The sequence below is a fragment of the Cajanus cajan genome, chromosome 3, assembly GCF_000230855.2.
Source record: "Cajanus cajan strain Asha chromosome 3, NIPB_CcT2T_4, whole genome shotgun sequence".
Classification (NCBI taxonomy): Eukaryota; Viridiplantae; Streptophyta; class Magnoliopsida; order Fabales; family Fabaceae; genus Cajanus; species Cajanus cajan.
In genome coordinates, this window is record NC_138519.1 from 32,631,611 (window position 1) to 32,648,543 (window position 16,933).

Here is a 16,933-nt window from a genome sequence, read left to right on the forward strand (position 1 = left end):
AGTGCACAAAGTGAACTATCAAGAGAGGTGGACTACTAAGAATCACTCAAAAACCAAGCCTTTTCAAGTAGAAATCACTAAGCCCTTTTGACACTTTTCTTACAAAACAATTTTGCACAAGAATTAGGTGTGTGTGTGCACGGCCCCCTAGTAGGAAACTTGTAGCCTTCTAAAAAGATACAAGTGTCGCCACCGGCCCAAACGGGCCTCGGCGGTCGCGAAGACGGTCGAGCTCGCTTTTATTTTAGTTTTGAAAATGTATTGGATTATTAGAACGACTTGTTCTCAAACTGAGACCTTGTCGATCTTATCCAATTTATTTATTAAATGTCTCACCAATCCATATTAATCCCAAGCGGGACCCTCCATGGATTGGTGGTTTTCGTAAAAGGAGGGTTCGTGGAGTCGCCACCAATGTTTTACTCAAAACATTGGAAAAAGGGATAAGGCAATTGATTTTATAAATCAACTTTGGCCATTACAACCAGAGTTGGGTAAGGGAGTCGGTTACGCGTGGGGAAGGTGTTAGCACCCCACAACGCCCCTTTCGGGTTCCCTATGACAGATTATTTCTAAAAATAATAGTACAAAATTACTAAATTACCCCTATTTATTCTAAACGATTATGAACAAGATATCTACATGGCGAATAAATTAGATATGTTATGCAACAATCAGAAAGCAGTAAAAGGAAGGATTTTGAAGAAGAAACCTTTGAAGCGTGCTTTTATATTTCGTAAAACTGGGAAGCTTTTTGGCGTTCCCTCGCTCTACAAGCCCACTCGCTCCCTCCTATAAAATTTTGACTACGGAAATCCGGAGGATTTCCCTTCGACTAGGTTTGATCCTCAAGCAAAATGGCTCGAGGCTCAAGAACTTCATCGGATCAACTCTCCGAGTGATTTCTAGGGCAGAACACTGCTCAAAAACCCCAGAATACTCAAGGAGAGGGTTAAAACTATGTGTGAAAGTGTGGAATGACGTCCAATTGACGTCATATTTATAGGGAACAGGCCCAATACGGGCTACAGAATCAATACGGCCGTATTGAAATTTTTGAACTTCAATACGGCCGTATTGAGTTCAATACGGCCGTATTGAAGCTCAGAAATTTCAATATGGCCGTATTGAGTTCACTGCAGCTGTATTGAAGCTTCAATACGGCCGTATTGATTTCAGTACGGCCGTATTGAAGTTTCAGAAACTTCAATACGCCGTATTGAGTTCACTGCGGCCATATTGAAGCTTCAATACGGCCGTATTATGTTTAGTACGGCCGTATTGGGCTTCATTCCCTCCACTTCCTTATTTTAAGCTACTCTAAGACCTCTAAATCTACAGATAGCCATCCTATGGTCTTCTAGGAGTCCTTCTGGCTGACTTTCCTTCGATCTTTGAGGGTCTTCGAGTTTTATTTCCGACCCGGACAATTTTAGGGGTCTACAGCTGCCCCCCCTTTACTTAGTCGGACGGCCTTTTGGTGTACCGGCTGACAAGTAAAGGAGTTGACCCAATTGTCCGGGTGATGTGCCGACCTTCTGACTTGTAATGTCTTCCGGTGGAAAATTGTTGAGTAGCCTCTCCAGGTGGGTGCATACCTCGGCGCTTCTGACATCCTCGGTAGCTGAGTTTAACACCAACGTGCCTCTGACGACGCTGATGGCTGAGTATTGTCTCTCCAGACCTTGAGTATTGTCTCTCCAGACCTTGAGTACTGTCTCTCCAGACTTTGTTTGAGTATTGTCTCTCCAGACTTTGTCTGAGTACCGTCTCTCCAGACTTTGTTTGAGTATCGTCTCTCCAGACTTTGTTTGAGTATCGTCTCTCCAGACTTTGTTTGAGTATCGTCTCTCCAGACTTTGTTTGAGTACTGTCTCTCCAGACCTTGTTTGAGTACCGTCTCTCCAGACCTTGTTTGAGTACCGTCTCTCCAGACCTTGTTTGAGTACCGTCTCTCCAGACCTTGTTTGAGTACCGTCTCTCCAGACCTTGTTTGAGTACCGTCTCTCCAGACTTTGTTTGAGTACCGTCTCTCCAGACTTGTGCATACCTCGGTGCTCTCGACAACTGGGTAGCTGAGTATTGCCTTTTAGGCTTTGAGATGATTTTGTCTCCACAGTCCACGATGCTGCTTCGACGGTTTTTTCTGATTTTGTGCCACTGAGGGCTGGATAACGCAGGGATCCGTCTAGGGGATGTGCAGTCATTCGCAGGTTCCTGTGTCCCAACTTGCATTGCATTGTTGGTACCCATGGGGAATTTCTGACTCCTTGGGGTGTAGACACAGATGCTCTTTCTCTCTGAGTTGAGCGATGCCTTATGTTTGGCTGACGTCCTTTGACGTTGGTGGAGTATCCCGGTTCATCCTTATTCGGGTATCTCTTTTTGATTTTCTGATTTTTGCTGCCTCTGTGTAGGCTGTTATCCGCTGGGGATTCTGGATGTTGATTTTGTCTCCACAGTCCACGATGCTGTTTCGACGATTGTTTTTGATTTTTGTGCCACTGAGGGCTGGATAACGCAGGGATCCGTCTAGGGGATGTGCAGTTACTCATAGGTTCTTGTGTCCCAACTTTCCATTGAGTAGTTGGCGCCCATTGAGGAATTTCTGTTTCCTTGGGGTGTAGACACGAAGATGCTCTTTCTGAGATGAGCAGTGCCTTATGATTGGCTGACGTCCTTTGGACGTTGGTGGAGTATCCCGGTTATCCTTATTCGGGTAACTCTTTTTAATTTTTGGATTTTGTTGCCTCTGTGTAGGCTATTATCCGCCAGGGGATTTTGTCATTGGTTTGTGATTGGCCTCTTCTGTTAGGCAGATCATCTTGATGTTCAATGATAGGCTGAGAGCCGGATTCCACTTGGGGAATTATTATTGATCTTTTTATGATTTTTCCTTTTGAAGGAGTGCCTCTTATGTAGGCGACTGAGGAATTGGGGTTCAGTGTTCGGCTGAGTGCCGGATTCCGCTTGGGGAATATTTATTGATATTTTTTTGATTTTTCTCCTTTTGCAGGGATGCCTCTGAGTAGGCGATTGGGGAATGAGGGATCTTATGTATCCCAGAGTATTATTTAGGAAGCCTCTGCAGGCTTAGCCTCACTCAGCGCTTTGAGTCGGAGAGCTATCTTCCACTGAGGAAGTGTTAAGTCCTTTGACTTGTATATACTGTTTGGATGATCGCACTTCCATTGGGGATTGCGTCGATTTTGCTTTGATAGCTCTCGCTGGGGATTTTTCCGTGAGCTTGAGCTGAGGTTCCCTCTGGGGAGTATTATTTCTGCGAGCCTCTCCAGGCTCAGTTATTCTGCATGCTGTGGAGGATGTGGAGTATTATTTTGGTAAGCCTCTCCAGGCTTAGTTATTCTGTACAAACTGTTTGTTGGATTTTCTATATCCTTGCCTTTTTTCATTTTCGGCTTTTTCTGTATTTTGCCTTTTCTTCTGATTTGGCTTTTTCTGTATTTTGCCTTTTTTATGTTTTTGGCTTTTGCTGTACAGAAATTAAAAGTGCTAAAGAAATTAAATTCAGTTATTATGAGAGAGTATTATTTCGGCAAGCCTCTCCAAGCTCAGTAGGAGTATTATTTCGGCAAGCCTCTCCAGGCTCAATTATTCTGAAGGAGTATTATTTCGACAAGCCTCTCCAGGCTCAATTATTCTGTGGGAGTATTGTTTCGGCAAGCCTCTCCAGGCTCAATTATTCTGTACGAGTATTATTTCGGCAAGCCTCTCCAGGCTCAATTATTCTGGGAGAGTATTATTTCGGCGAGCCTCTCCAGGCTCGGTTATTTTGAGAGAGTATTGTTTCGGCAAGCCTCTCCAGGCTCAGTTATTCTGAGAGTATTTTTTCGGCAAGCCTCTCCAGGCTCAGTTATTCTGTATGATGCTGTTGATTTTCTGAATCTTTGCATTTTGCTTGCTGCTGTCATACACAAGCAATTTTCTATTTTTCTATTTTATGCGGTTGCCTCATGATAAGGTCTTTGAATGTGCAACTAATGTGTGTGTGATGCACAAATGCAATACAATTTTTTATTTTTGTTCATTTATTTAGAAAAGTGAGTGGCTCTCCCTATCCTCTTCTTCTTGGAGGACTTTCTGTCATTGACGCGAGGGAGTATTTTTGTGAGCCTTTATGCAGGAGATTATGGATTTTACAGTAACCCCTCCAATTTTCTTTTATTGACCGATTATTAATGGAATTTCGTACAATTTTTATGAAAAACCAATTCAGAGGCATAATCACATGGTCAAGAAAGAAAAGAAACAAATGGATATTTTTATTGATATTCACAAGTGTTTTTACAGAAAGATATACAGAAGGAAATTTCTGAAGAATGGCTGGCCAAGGTAGGCTATACATTTTTGGCTTAAACAATTATATCTGTAATTGTCGCTCTTCCCGTTCCCCTAATCGTTTCGGGTGAGATGCCTGAGCCAGGAGTGTAGATACTGCAAGACGCTTGCTTCTAGAAGATTATCACTTGAACCGCCTTTCGGTTTTCGGTTCAAGTGATCGTTGCTTGCTTTGTTTTTATATCTTATTCTTTTGCCCCTAACTTTTGCTTAGGACGTATCCTAACGGGGTAATTTTGCCGTTATTTTGCCTAGTACCCTTGTACTGGCGGGCTTTTTATTTTGCCTTAACTTTTGCCTAGGACGCCTTTTTTGGGTTTTCATCCTAGCAGGCCTATGCAAGCAACGTCTTCAAGCATAGTACTTCTTTACCACGTCAATGTTGACTGGGTATCGAAGTTCTTCTCCATCCATGTTTGTGAGAATCAATGCTTCTCCTGAGAAGGCTCGTTTTACCACGTATGGTCCTCCGTGATTTGGGGCACACTTTCCGATTTTGCCCTTTTTGAGTTGGTAGTAATTTCTTCATTACCAACTTTCCCTCATGGTAGACTCGAGGGTGGACTTTCTTGTCAAAAGCCTTTTTGATCTTCCTCTGATAGGCTTGACCATGGCATATGGCGTTCAGCCGTTTCTTTTTGATAGGGTTCAACTGGTCATATTGGCTTTGAACCCATTCTGCCTCGGAAAGTTTTGTTTCCATGATTACCCTTAGATAGAGTATCTCGACTTCGATGGGTAGAACTGCCTCCACCCCATAAACGAGTGAGAATGGAGTAGCTCCTGTAAATGGACGTACTGAAGTCCTATAGCCATGAGGAGCGAAGGGTAACATCTCGTGTCAGTCCTTAAATGAGACAACCATTTTTTGTTCTATTTTTTGATGTTCTTATTGGTTGCCTCGACTGCCCCATTCATCTTTGGCCGATATGGGGAAGAGTTGTGGTGTTGGATCTTGAATTCTTGGCACAGTTCTTCCACCATTTTGTTGTTCAGATCAGTGATGATTTATTTCTCCATGCTTCCACTAGATTATTCTAAAATCTTTTGGGACAAGAGAGAAAAGAAGGGAAAGATATTTTTTATTCTGAAGTTTGTGTTTTAGAGGGGATTTACTTTTCAAAAATGGTTTTTGTAAGAATGGTTAGCCGAGGTAGGCTTATGTGTTTAGGCTTGTTCGATTAAACACTTTATGAAGTTAAGCACATCTTTGTTATTAATGATTGTGCTTTGACAACTTGGATAGCTTTTCTTGAGCCCCTTGTTGAATTCAATTGATGGTACCATCATGGATTTATTTTGTTTTTCTTTTGCCCTAACTTTTGCCTAAAACACCCATTTGTGGAGTTTTAGCGGGCTTTTGTTTTTGTTCATTATTTTGTAACCCTAACTTTTGCCTAGGTCACCCTTTTGTGGGATTCCTAGCGGGTCTTTTGCTCTTATTTTTACGCAGTCCCCTTTTTGGGTTTCCTGCCGAGCTTATTATCTTTAGGATTTCTTTATCCATGATGGCACTTATTGAGGCCAAGGGAAGGTGCTCCAAGTTGTCACACACACTTCCACATAAAAATGATGTGGGTTTATTATTATTAAGATGATTTTAACCTCATTCATGTTTATTCAAACAGGGTTGAAAAAAATGTGGTTTAGAATTTCATTATAAGCAAGAAAAGAAGCAATGAGAAAGAATGATTTTATTATAATCATAGTGGAAACATGTGTCCTTATTTCATCACTGATATGGGTCCCAATATTGACCTCTTTTATCTCTCGGCCTTGCCCCCAAATTCACAGTCTCCAATTTCTCTTAACATGATTGGAGTAAACGAGCTTCTTAATCTAGCAGTCTTTTCAGATCCGTAAAGATGGCCTCGTCATCACTGTCCAGCTCAACCTATTTATCCTCAAATTTTGGATCCCGGTCCGAGCGAACAATTACAGACATAATTATTTTATTGGTTCTGTTTAGGTTTAGAATTTATTAATGTTAATGAGAGAGAGAGAAAAGAACAAAATAAGAGAATAATGTGTGAAATATGCCTCTTTATTGATATGTATTGAATTTTGTACAAAGACCCTTATTTACATGAAAAGGTTCTCATGATCTCGGGTACTGATCACGAGTCCCTAATGTAGACCCCTAAAATTGCCCGGGTCAGAAATAAAGCTTGAAGACTCTCGAAGACTGAAGGAAGATCAGCCAGAAGGACTCCTGGAAGGCCCTAGGAGGGTTCTCTGTAGGTCTAGAGGTCTTAGAATAGCTCAAAATAAGAAAGTGGAGGGAATGAAGCCCAATACGGCCGTACTGAACTTAATACGGCCGTATTGAAGCTTCAATACGGCCGCAGTGAACTCAATACGGCCGTATTGAAGTTTCTGAAACTTCAATACGGCCGTACTGAAATCAATACGGCCGTATTGAAGCTTCAATACAGCCGCAGTGAACTCAATACGGCCGTATTGAAGTTCAAAAATTTCAATACGGCCGTTTTGGCTCCAGGGCCCGTATTGGGCCTGTTCCCTATAAATATGACGTCAATTGGACGTCATTGGACTTTCACACTCAGTTTTGACTCCCTCCTTGAGTATTCTGGGGTTTTTGAGCAGTGTTCTGCCCTAGAAATCTCTCTGGGAGTCGATCTGACGAAGTTCTGGAATTCCGAGCACTTAGCTTGGAGATTCGAACCTAGTCGAAGGGAAATCCTCCGGATTTCCATAGTCAAAATTTTATAGGAGAGAGCAAGCGAGCTTGTAGAGCGAGGGAACGCCAAAAAGCTTCCCAGTTTTACTCAATATATAAAAGCACGCTTCAAGAGGTTTCTTCTTAAATCCTTCCTTTTACTGCTTTCTGTGTGCATATTTAAACTGTCATCATGTAGATAGTTAATTTATAATCGCTTATAATAAATAGGGGTAATTTAGTAATTTTACGCTGTTATTTTAGAAATAATCTGTCATAGGGAACCCGAAAGGGGCGCTGTGGGGTGCTAACACCTTCCCCACGCGTAACCGACTCCCTTACCCAACTCTGGTTGTAATGGCCAAAGTTGATTTATAAAATCAATTGCCTTATCCCTTTTTCCAATGTTTTGAGTAAAACATTGGTGGCGACTCCACGAACCCTCCTTTTGCGAAAACCACTAATCCATGGAGGGTCCCGCTTGGGATTAATATGGATTGGTGAGACATTTAATAAATAAATTGGATAAGATCGACAAGGTCTCAGTTTGAGAACAAGTCGTTCTAATAATCCAATACATTTTCAAAACTAAAATAAAAGCGAGCTCGACCGTCTTCGCGAATGTCGAAAGCCCGTTTCGGGCCGGTGGCGACAGATGGCGACTCCACTGGGGAATTTTCGAGAGTCAGTCCCATTTAGTGACAGATTGTTTTTAACAAATAATAGTTAAAAATTACTTCATTACCCCTTGCTTGTATGATAACATGCTTTATATATTTGGCTTTAAATAACTGTTGTTTGTTTAAATTTCCGCAATTGTTTGAAATAAATTGCACACAAACCTTTGCACACAACAGTTCCCTCTATACCCGGGGGCATGAGTGGTAATCCATAGGGAGTGGATGTTAGTACGGCCGGTTGAATGGGTTTATAGGAGCCTACGAGACCGTTGTCGGAAAAACATCACTCAAGGTGATAACCATGAACTTAAGTCCGACGGTGCGTTGGAACTTTCCATCGACCCACGACGAGAGGAATTGGGTCCCTATAATGGGGGCACCTTGGGGGCCTCAGACCGGTGAGAACAGTTAGATCCACCTTGAATATGCACTTTTCTGCAGGATACCCCTACCTCGTGATTCGCTCGTGACTGTTCGCGGATGAGTGAATTGTTTGTGCATTGTTTATGTGAAATTGTTTGAGCATACATTGCATTTCTTTAAACATACAACATTCCTATTCTTTTAAAATAAAAATAAATAGGAATAAGGATCTTCCATTGCATGGTGTTAACATCTACCTTCATCACATTCATATAGGTAGTTTCCCTTTTCACCCAAAAATACAAAAAGATACAAAATATCCAAAAGAAAAAATATGTATTTATCCAAACCAAGCAATATCATGCATCATCTTAGGAACATCCTAAAAACATGATAATGCTTAGTTGAATAAACACTATGCATGCATATTCAACCTCATCATCTCATATCATGCATATAGATCATGGAGAGATCTAGGAGTCATTCATACATCTCTCCTAGTAATCCATTAATAAACATTAATAAAAAGAAAGGATTAATCGATGCGTATGTTCAAAGAATGGATCGCACGCCGTTCGTTATTAAGTGTAAGCCAACAACCGCGCCAAGCAAGCGCACATCAACTCCGTTGTTGGTAATCAAGACGAATAAAGGGGAAGGTCCGACACCATTAAGGATCACAGTTCCAAGGCCTTTCCCTTACAAATCAAATAAGGCTGTGCCGTGGATATACGACATCCACTCTTCTGCCGACAGCGATATCTCCAAACACCGCTGGACTTGGGGGCATGACTAGGAGTGGTAGGATCTACACTCCCGATGATCTTCATAACAAAGCTCCCAAGAATAAAGAAAAAGAAAAAGATAAAACCGAGGAAAGAGAATCCGAGGAGGAGACAGACAAGCTGTTAAAATATATCCGACAGAGCGAGTATTCCATCATGGATCAACTTCATAAGACGCCAGCAAAGATTACTCTGTTGTCGTTGATCCTATGCTCCGAACCGCATCGGCAAGCTCTGTTGAAAGTCTTGAACGAGGCATATATGTCGCACACTATCTCCCAAGACGAGTTTGAGGGGATTGTTAGTCACATCAAGGCTAATGATCACCTCACCTTCATCGATGAAGAAATCCCCGCCGAGGGATCAAACCACAACAAGCCCTTGCACATCTCTATAAAGTGCAAGGAGTATCACATCACTAAAGTCTTGGTAGATAATGGATCTTCCTTGAACGTAATGCCAAAAAGAGCGCTCGAGCAAGTGGCAATCAAGGGAATCCAAATGTGCCCGAGCAACATGATCGTTCGAGCCTTCGATGGATCTAAAAGAGAAGTGGTGGGAGAGATCAATCTTCCAATCCAAATTGGACCCACTATCTTTAATGTCGAATTCCAAGTGATGGACATTACTCCCGCATACAGCTGTCTTCTCGGCAGACCTTGGATTCATGATGCGAAAGCTGTACCCTCTACGCTCCACCAGAAAGTCAAGTTCATAGTGGGTGACAAACTGGTGACTGTACAAGCTAAAGATGACATACTCATCAGCAAGCCATCCAACATACTTTATGTGGATGCAGCAGAGGAAGCTTTAGAAACCGCCTTCCAAGCATTGGAGATCGCCAATGTTGAAACGTTTCCCCGAGAAATGAAGAAGGTAGCTCATACGCTCACAAAGAACGGATACTTGCCAAGACAAGAATTAGGCAAGGACTCCCAAGGAATCCCGGAGCTACCCATTATCAAAGACAATCCGGGGAAACAAGGGTTAAGATACAACCCTAACAAAGATCAAAGGACGAAGAGGAACCAATATCCTTCTCAACGTTCTTTAAGCCAGATCTTTAGGAAGGCTGGTTCACAAACGTCAAGGCCAGCTGTTGTCATCAAGTGTCCTTCTCCTTCCGATAGGGATGTATAGACTCAGTGACTATTAGAGATCACTCCTCGGGGACAGCCCGACCCCCGAGCCTCGATAGGGCACATGTTTCCATTATGATTATAATAAAATCATTCTTCATTAATTCTTTATTGCTTCTTTTCTCGCTTGCAATAAAATTCTAGACCACATTATTTTAACCCTGTTTGAATAAACATGAATGAGGTTAAAATCATCTTAATAATAATAAACCCACATCATTTTTATGTGGAAGTGTGTGTGTCAACTTGGAGCACCTTTTCTTGGCCTCAATAAGTGCCATCATGGATAAATGAAATCCTAAAGATAATAAGCTCGGCAGGAAACCCAAAAAGGGGACTGTGCAAAAATAAGAGCAAAAGACCCGCTAGGAATCCCACAAAAGGGTGACCTAGGCAAAAGTTAGGGTTACAAAATGAAGACAAAAACCCGCTAGGAATCCCACGAAAAGGGTGACCTAGGCAAAAGTTAGGGTTACAAAATGAACAAAGACAAAAGCTCGCTAAGACATCACAAATAGGTGTTTTAGGCAAAAGTAAGAGCCATCAAAAAAGGAAAAAACAAAATAAATCCATGATGGTACCATCAATTGAATTCAACAAGGGGCTCAAGAAAAGCTATCCAAGTTGTCAAAGCACAATCATTAATAACAAAGATGTGCTTAACCTCATAAGTGTTTAATCGAACAAACCTAAACACAATAAGCCTACCATGGCCAGCCATTCTTACAAAATCCATTTTTCAAAGATAAAATAACCCCCTCTAAAACACAAAACTTTTGAAAATATATCCTTTCCTTCTTTTCTCTCTTGTCCCAACGATTTTTGAATAATCTAGTGGAAACATGGAGATATAGTGGTCAATAGGAGGGTTGACATATCTTCTAAAGGAAGGGAATGATCATTTGGTTGATGACACCAAATCTCAATATAATACGCATCATTCCTCGGTTACAGAAGTCGGCAGCGCACAGCCCGTCTAAGAGGAATGGCAAAATCCAAAAACGCATCGGTTAATTCTTTTGAAAAAAAGAATCAAATAGAATTAGGTGCATCATACTGCATACATGCATACAGATGATAGGTGTACTGGAAGATCACTTATTCTCTGTTTATTGAAAAAACAAAAAACAAAAAATATAAACTTCAGAAAAAAATACGCCCGTATCATGTTCAGTATGCCCGTACCAAAATTAGGGTTATGAACAAATTTTCAATTCAATACGGGCATACTAAATTGAATAACGGCCGTATTGGCAATAACAGAAATCCTCCCTCACGTCAATGACAAAATTCCTCCAAGAAGAAGGGGATAGGGGGAGCCATTCATTTTTTCCAAAAATAAAATAATTAAACTTGCATTTTGTGCATCACGCACATTAATTGCACATTCAAAGACCTCATCATGAGGCAATTGCATAAAATAGGAAAAATAGAAAAATTGCTTGTGTATGACGGCAGCAAACGAAATGCAAAGATTCAGAAAATCAACAGCGTCATACAGAATAACTGAGCCTGGAGAGGCTTGCCGAAAGAATACTCTCAGAATAACTGAGCCTGGAGAGGCTTGCCGAAACAATACTCTCTCAAAATAACTGAGCCTGGAGAGGCTCGCCGAAAGAATACTCTCAAAATAATTGAGCCTGGAGAGGCTTGCCGAAATAATACTCTCTCAAAATAATTGAGCCTGGAGAGGCTCGCCGAAATAATACTCTCTCAGAATAACTGAGACATTTCTATACAGAAAAAGCCAAAACCAACAAAAAAGGCAAAAATACAGAAATCAACAAAAATACAGAAAAAGCCGAACTCAACAAAAAAGGCAAAAACACAGAAAAAGCCAAAATCAACAAAAAAGGCCAAAACACAGAAAAAGCCAAAATCGAAAAAAGGGCAACATACAGAAAAAGTCAAATCATACAGAATAACTGAGCCTGGAGAGGCTTGCCGAAAAAATACTCGTACAGAATAATTGAGCCTGGAGAGGCTTGCCGAAATAATACTCCTTCAGAATAATTGAGCCTGGAGAGGCTCGCCGAAATAATACTCTTTCATCATAACTAAAGCCTGGAGAGGCTTGCAGAAATAATACTCTCTCAGAATAAATGAGCCTGGAGAGGCTCGCAGAAATAATACTCCCCAGAGAAACCTCAACTCAAGCTCACGGAACAAATCCCCAGCGAGAGCTATCAAAGCAAAATCGACGCAATCCCCAATGGAAGTGCGATCATCCAAACAGTATATCCAAGTCAAAGGACTTAAACTTCCTCAGTGAAGATAGCTCTCCAACTCAAGTGTTGAGTGAGGCTAAGCCTGCAGAGGCTTCCTAAATAATACTCTGGGATACATAAGATCCCTCATTCCCCAATCGCCTACTCAGAGGCATCCCTGCAAAAAGAGAAAAATAAAAAATATCAATAAGTATTCCCCAAGCAGAATCTGGCACTCAGCCGAACACTGAACTTCAAATCCCCAGTCGCCTACACAAGAGGCACTCCTTCAAAAAGGAAAACCCAAAAAAAGAAAAAAAATCAATAACAATTCCCCAAGTGGAATTTGGCTTTTTAGCCAATCATTGAACGTCGAGCTGATACGCCTAACAGAAGAGGCTAATCAAAATCAACGACAGAATCCCCAGCGGATAACAGCCTACACAGAGGCGACAAAAATCAGAAAACCCAAAAGAGATACCCGAATAAAGATAACCGGGATACTCCACCAACGTCAAAGGACGTCAGCCAAACATAAGGCATCGCTCAATTCAAGAAGAGCATCTGTGTCTACACCCCAAGGAAACAGAAATTCCTCAATGGGTACCAACAATGCAATGCAAGTTGGGGCACAGGAACCTATGAATGACTGCACATCCCCTAGACGGATCCCTGCGTTATCCAGCCCTCAGTGGCACCAAAATCAAACCGTCGAAGCAGCATCGTGGACTGTGGAGACAAAAATCATCTCAAATCCCTGGAGAGGGCAAACTCACATTGCCAATGTCGTCAAGAACACGGAGGCAGACCCTGGAGAGGGCAAACTCACCCTGGAGAGGGCAAGACTCACGCACAAGTCTGGAGAGGCGACGACTAATACTCACCCCGGAGAGGGCAAACTCACCCTGGAGAGGGCAAACTCACCCTGGAGAGGGCAAGACTCACGCACAAGTCTGGAGAGGCGACGATTAATACTCACCCCGGAGAGGGCAAACTCACCCTGGAGAGGGCAAACTCACCCTGGAGAGGGCAAGACTCACGCACAAGTCTGGAGAGGCGACGACTAATACTCACCCCGGAGAGGGCAAACTCACCCTGGAGAGGGCAAACTCACCCTGGAGAGGGCAAGACTCACGCACAAGTCTGGAGAGGCGACGATTAATACTCACCCCGGAGAGGGCAAACTCACCCTGGAGAGGGCAAACTCACCCTGGAGAGGGCAAGACTCACGCACGAGCCTGGAGAGGCGACGACTAATACTCACCCTGGAGAGGGCAAACTCACCCTGGAGAGGGCAAGACTCACGCTACCAAAGTGACTAGAAGCGCGGAGGTATGCACCAACCTGGAGAGGCTACTCAACAATTTTCCCACCTGAAGACACTACAAGTCGGAAGGATGGCACATTACCCGGACAATTGGGTCAACTCCTTTACTTGTCAATCGGTACACCAAAAGACCGTTTGACTAAGTAAAGGGGGGGCAGCTGTAGACCCCTAAAATTGCCCGGGTCGGAAATAAAGCTTGAAGACTCTCGAAGACTGAAGGAAGATCAGCCAGAAGGACTCCTGGAAGGCCCTAGGAGGGTTCTCTGTAGGTCTAGAGGTCTTAGAATAGCTCAAAATAAGAAAGTGGAGGGAATGAAGCCCAATACGGCCGTACTGAACTTAATACGGCCGTATTGAAGCTTCAATACGGCCGCAGTGAACTCAATACGGCCGTATTGAAGTTTCTGAAACTTCAATACGGCCGTACTGAAATCAATACGGCCGTATTGAAGCTTCAATACAGCCGCAGTGAACTCAATACGGCCGTATTGAAGTTCAAAAATTTCAATACGGCCGTATTGGCTCCAGGGCCCGTATTGGGCCTGTTCCCTATAAATATGACGTCAATTGGACGTCATTGGACTTTCACACTCAGTTTTGACTCCCTCCTTGAGTATTCTGGGGTTTTTGAGCAGTGTTCTGCCCTAGAAATCTCTCTGGGAGTCGATCCGACGAAGTTCTGGAATTCCGAGCACTTAGCTTGGAGATTCGAACCTAGTCGAAGGGAAATCCTCCGGATTTCCATAGTCAAAATTTTATAGGAGAGAGCAAGCGAGCTTGTAGAGCGAGGGAACGCCAAAAAGCTTCCCAGTTTTACTCAATATATAAAAGCACGCTTCAAGAGGTTTCTTCTTAAATCCTTCCTTTTACTGCTTTCTGTGTGCATATTTAAACTGTCATCATGTAGATAGTTAATTTATAATCGCTTATAATAAATAGGGGTAATTTAGTAATTTTACGCTGTTATTTTAGAAATAATCTGTCATAGGGAACCCGAAAGGGGCGCTGTGGGGTGCTAACACCTTCCCCACGCGTAACCGACTCCCTTACCCAACTCTGGTTGTAATGGCCAAAGTTGATTTATAAAATCAATTGCCTTATCCCTTTTTCCAATGTTTTGAGTAAAACATTGGTGGCGACTCCACGAACCCTCCTTTTGCGAAAACCACTAATCCATGGAGGGTCCCGCTTGGGATTAATATGGATTGGTGAGACATTTAATAAATAAATTGGATAAGATCGACAAGGTCTCAGTTTGAGAACAAGTCGTTCTAATAATCCAATACATTTTCAAAACTAAAATAAAAGCGAGCTCGACCGTCTTCGCGAATGCCGAAAGCCCGTTTCGGGCCGGTGGCGACACCTAAAATAAAAGAAAAATATGGAGGGGCCCTATTGTGGCTTGCCATTCTCTACTCCTGCTTTGGTAGAGGATTCTTGCTCACGTCGGGTGCTGTCGAATCGAAAGTGACCCACCCAGCATCGATAAGGTCTTGGACCTTATATTTGAGAGTTAGGCATTTCTCTGTTGAATGCCCTGGTGCCCCCGAATGGTATAAACATTTGTCTTGTGGCTTGTACCAATCGGGGTAAGGTGGGTCGATCTTCCTTGGTGGAACATAAGCTAGAAGTTTGGCTTCTACTAGCTTCGGCAGGAGATCGCTATAAGTGGTCGGAAGTTTATCAAACTTCTTCACAGGGGTGAATTGCGATCTTCCCGACTTCGAAGTGGAAGTAGCCGAGGGTATGGTTATAGCATTGACTTCTCCCTCATTCTTCTTCCTGAAGGTCTTCTTAGCCTCGAATGATTGGGAAGGCTTAGCTAGCTTCCCACTTTTCAATCCTTGTTCCACCCTTTCCCCAATGGTGATGATGTCCGAGAAGAGTGTTGTCGTGTTCCCTATCATTTTGTCATAATAGGGACCGGTCAACGAATTTATGAACAAGGACACCATCTCCTTATCCGACAGCGGGGGCTCTATCTGTGCCGCCAACTCCCTCCATCGTTGGGCGTACGCCTTGAAAGATTCATCATTATTCTTGCTCAAGGCTTGAAGATCAGACCTATCGGGTGTTAGGTCGATGTTGTATTTATAGCGCTTGAGAAAGGCGTCGGCCAACTGCCTCCATGTGTGTACTAGATTTCCATCTAGCTGCATATACCAGTTGAGCGCGGTATCAGCTAAGCTCTCTTGGAAGCAGTGGATCAAGAGCTTTTCATTTGTGGCATATGCAGCCATCTTGCGACAGTACATGGTGAGATGACTTTTGGGGCAAGTCGATCCCACGTACTTTGGGAAATCCGGCACTTTAAATTTAGGAGGGAATTGGATGTCCCTCACTAAACACATGTCGGCGGCATCCTTGATGTCAAGATCATGCCCCTCCATAGCCCTTAGCCGATCCTCGAGGGCGTGGAATTGTTCCTTTGATACTTCGGGCTCTTTAATCATAATTCCAGCCCCAATAGGTATGGCATGTGGAGGATCTTCTTCATGCTCTTCCTCCTCTCCCTCATGATGGGACCCATGGTCACTGTGATGAGATCCATGAATGTTATGGTGACGCATGAGTTCCAACATTTGCGCCATCTGCTCTTTGAGCTGTGAAAGCTCGGTCGTGAGCTTCTTGTTTTGTTCCTCTAGCGCTTCCATTTTCTTGATCTTCTTTGCGCGTATGAGGACAGAGAGATGACCAGCCACTTTCTAAAATGAATGTTTATTCTAATTAGCTTATTTATGATATGAATACACTCTCGATGTGAGCTTGATAATCTTTCATCTTTAAGGCGCTGCCTTTTTTTTAAGATGAAAGTTTATCACCCTCCCTAGCCTATGATCTCTCCACAACGGAGAATCTCAATAGTCACGGGTCTCTTTCACTCACATCGAGAGGGTATTAGTGAACCTATAAATGATGATGAGGATGCATGAGGTATTATTGATAATGATGCCTATGCTCCTTACTTTTATTATATTTTCACACATGGTTTTTCCTCTCATGTCATGGTATTTTCATGCATGGGTATTATTCTTAGACCTTATCACGAGGTTTTTTATTAATGCACAAACAATTGCACATAAGCATTTACACAAACAATTCACTCATCCACGAACAGTCACGAGCGAATCACGAGGTAGGGGTATCCTGCAGAAAGGTGCATATTCAAGGTAGGTTCTAACTGTTCTCACCAGTCCAAGGCCCCCAAGGTGCCCCCATTATAGGGACCCAATTCCTCTCATCGTAGGTCGATGGAAAGCTCCAACGCACCGTCGGACTCAAGTTCATGGTTATCACCTTGAGTGATGTTTTCCGACAACGGTCTACGGGCACCTATAGACCCATTCGACAACCGGCCGTACTAACATCCACTCCCTATGGTTAATCACTCAT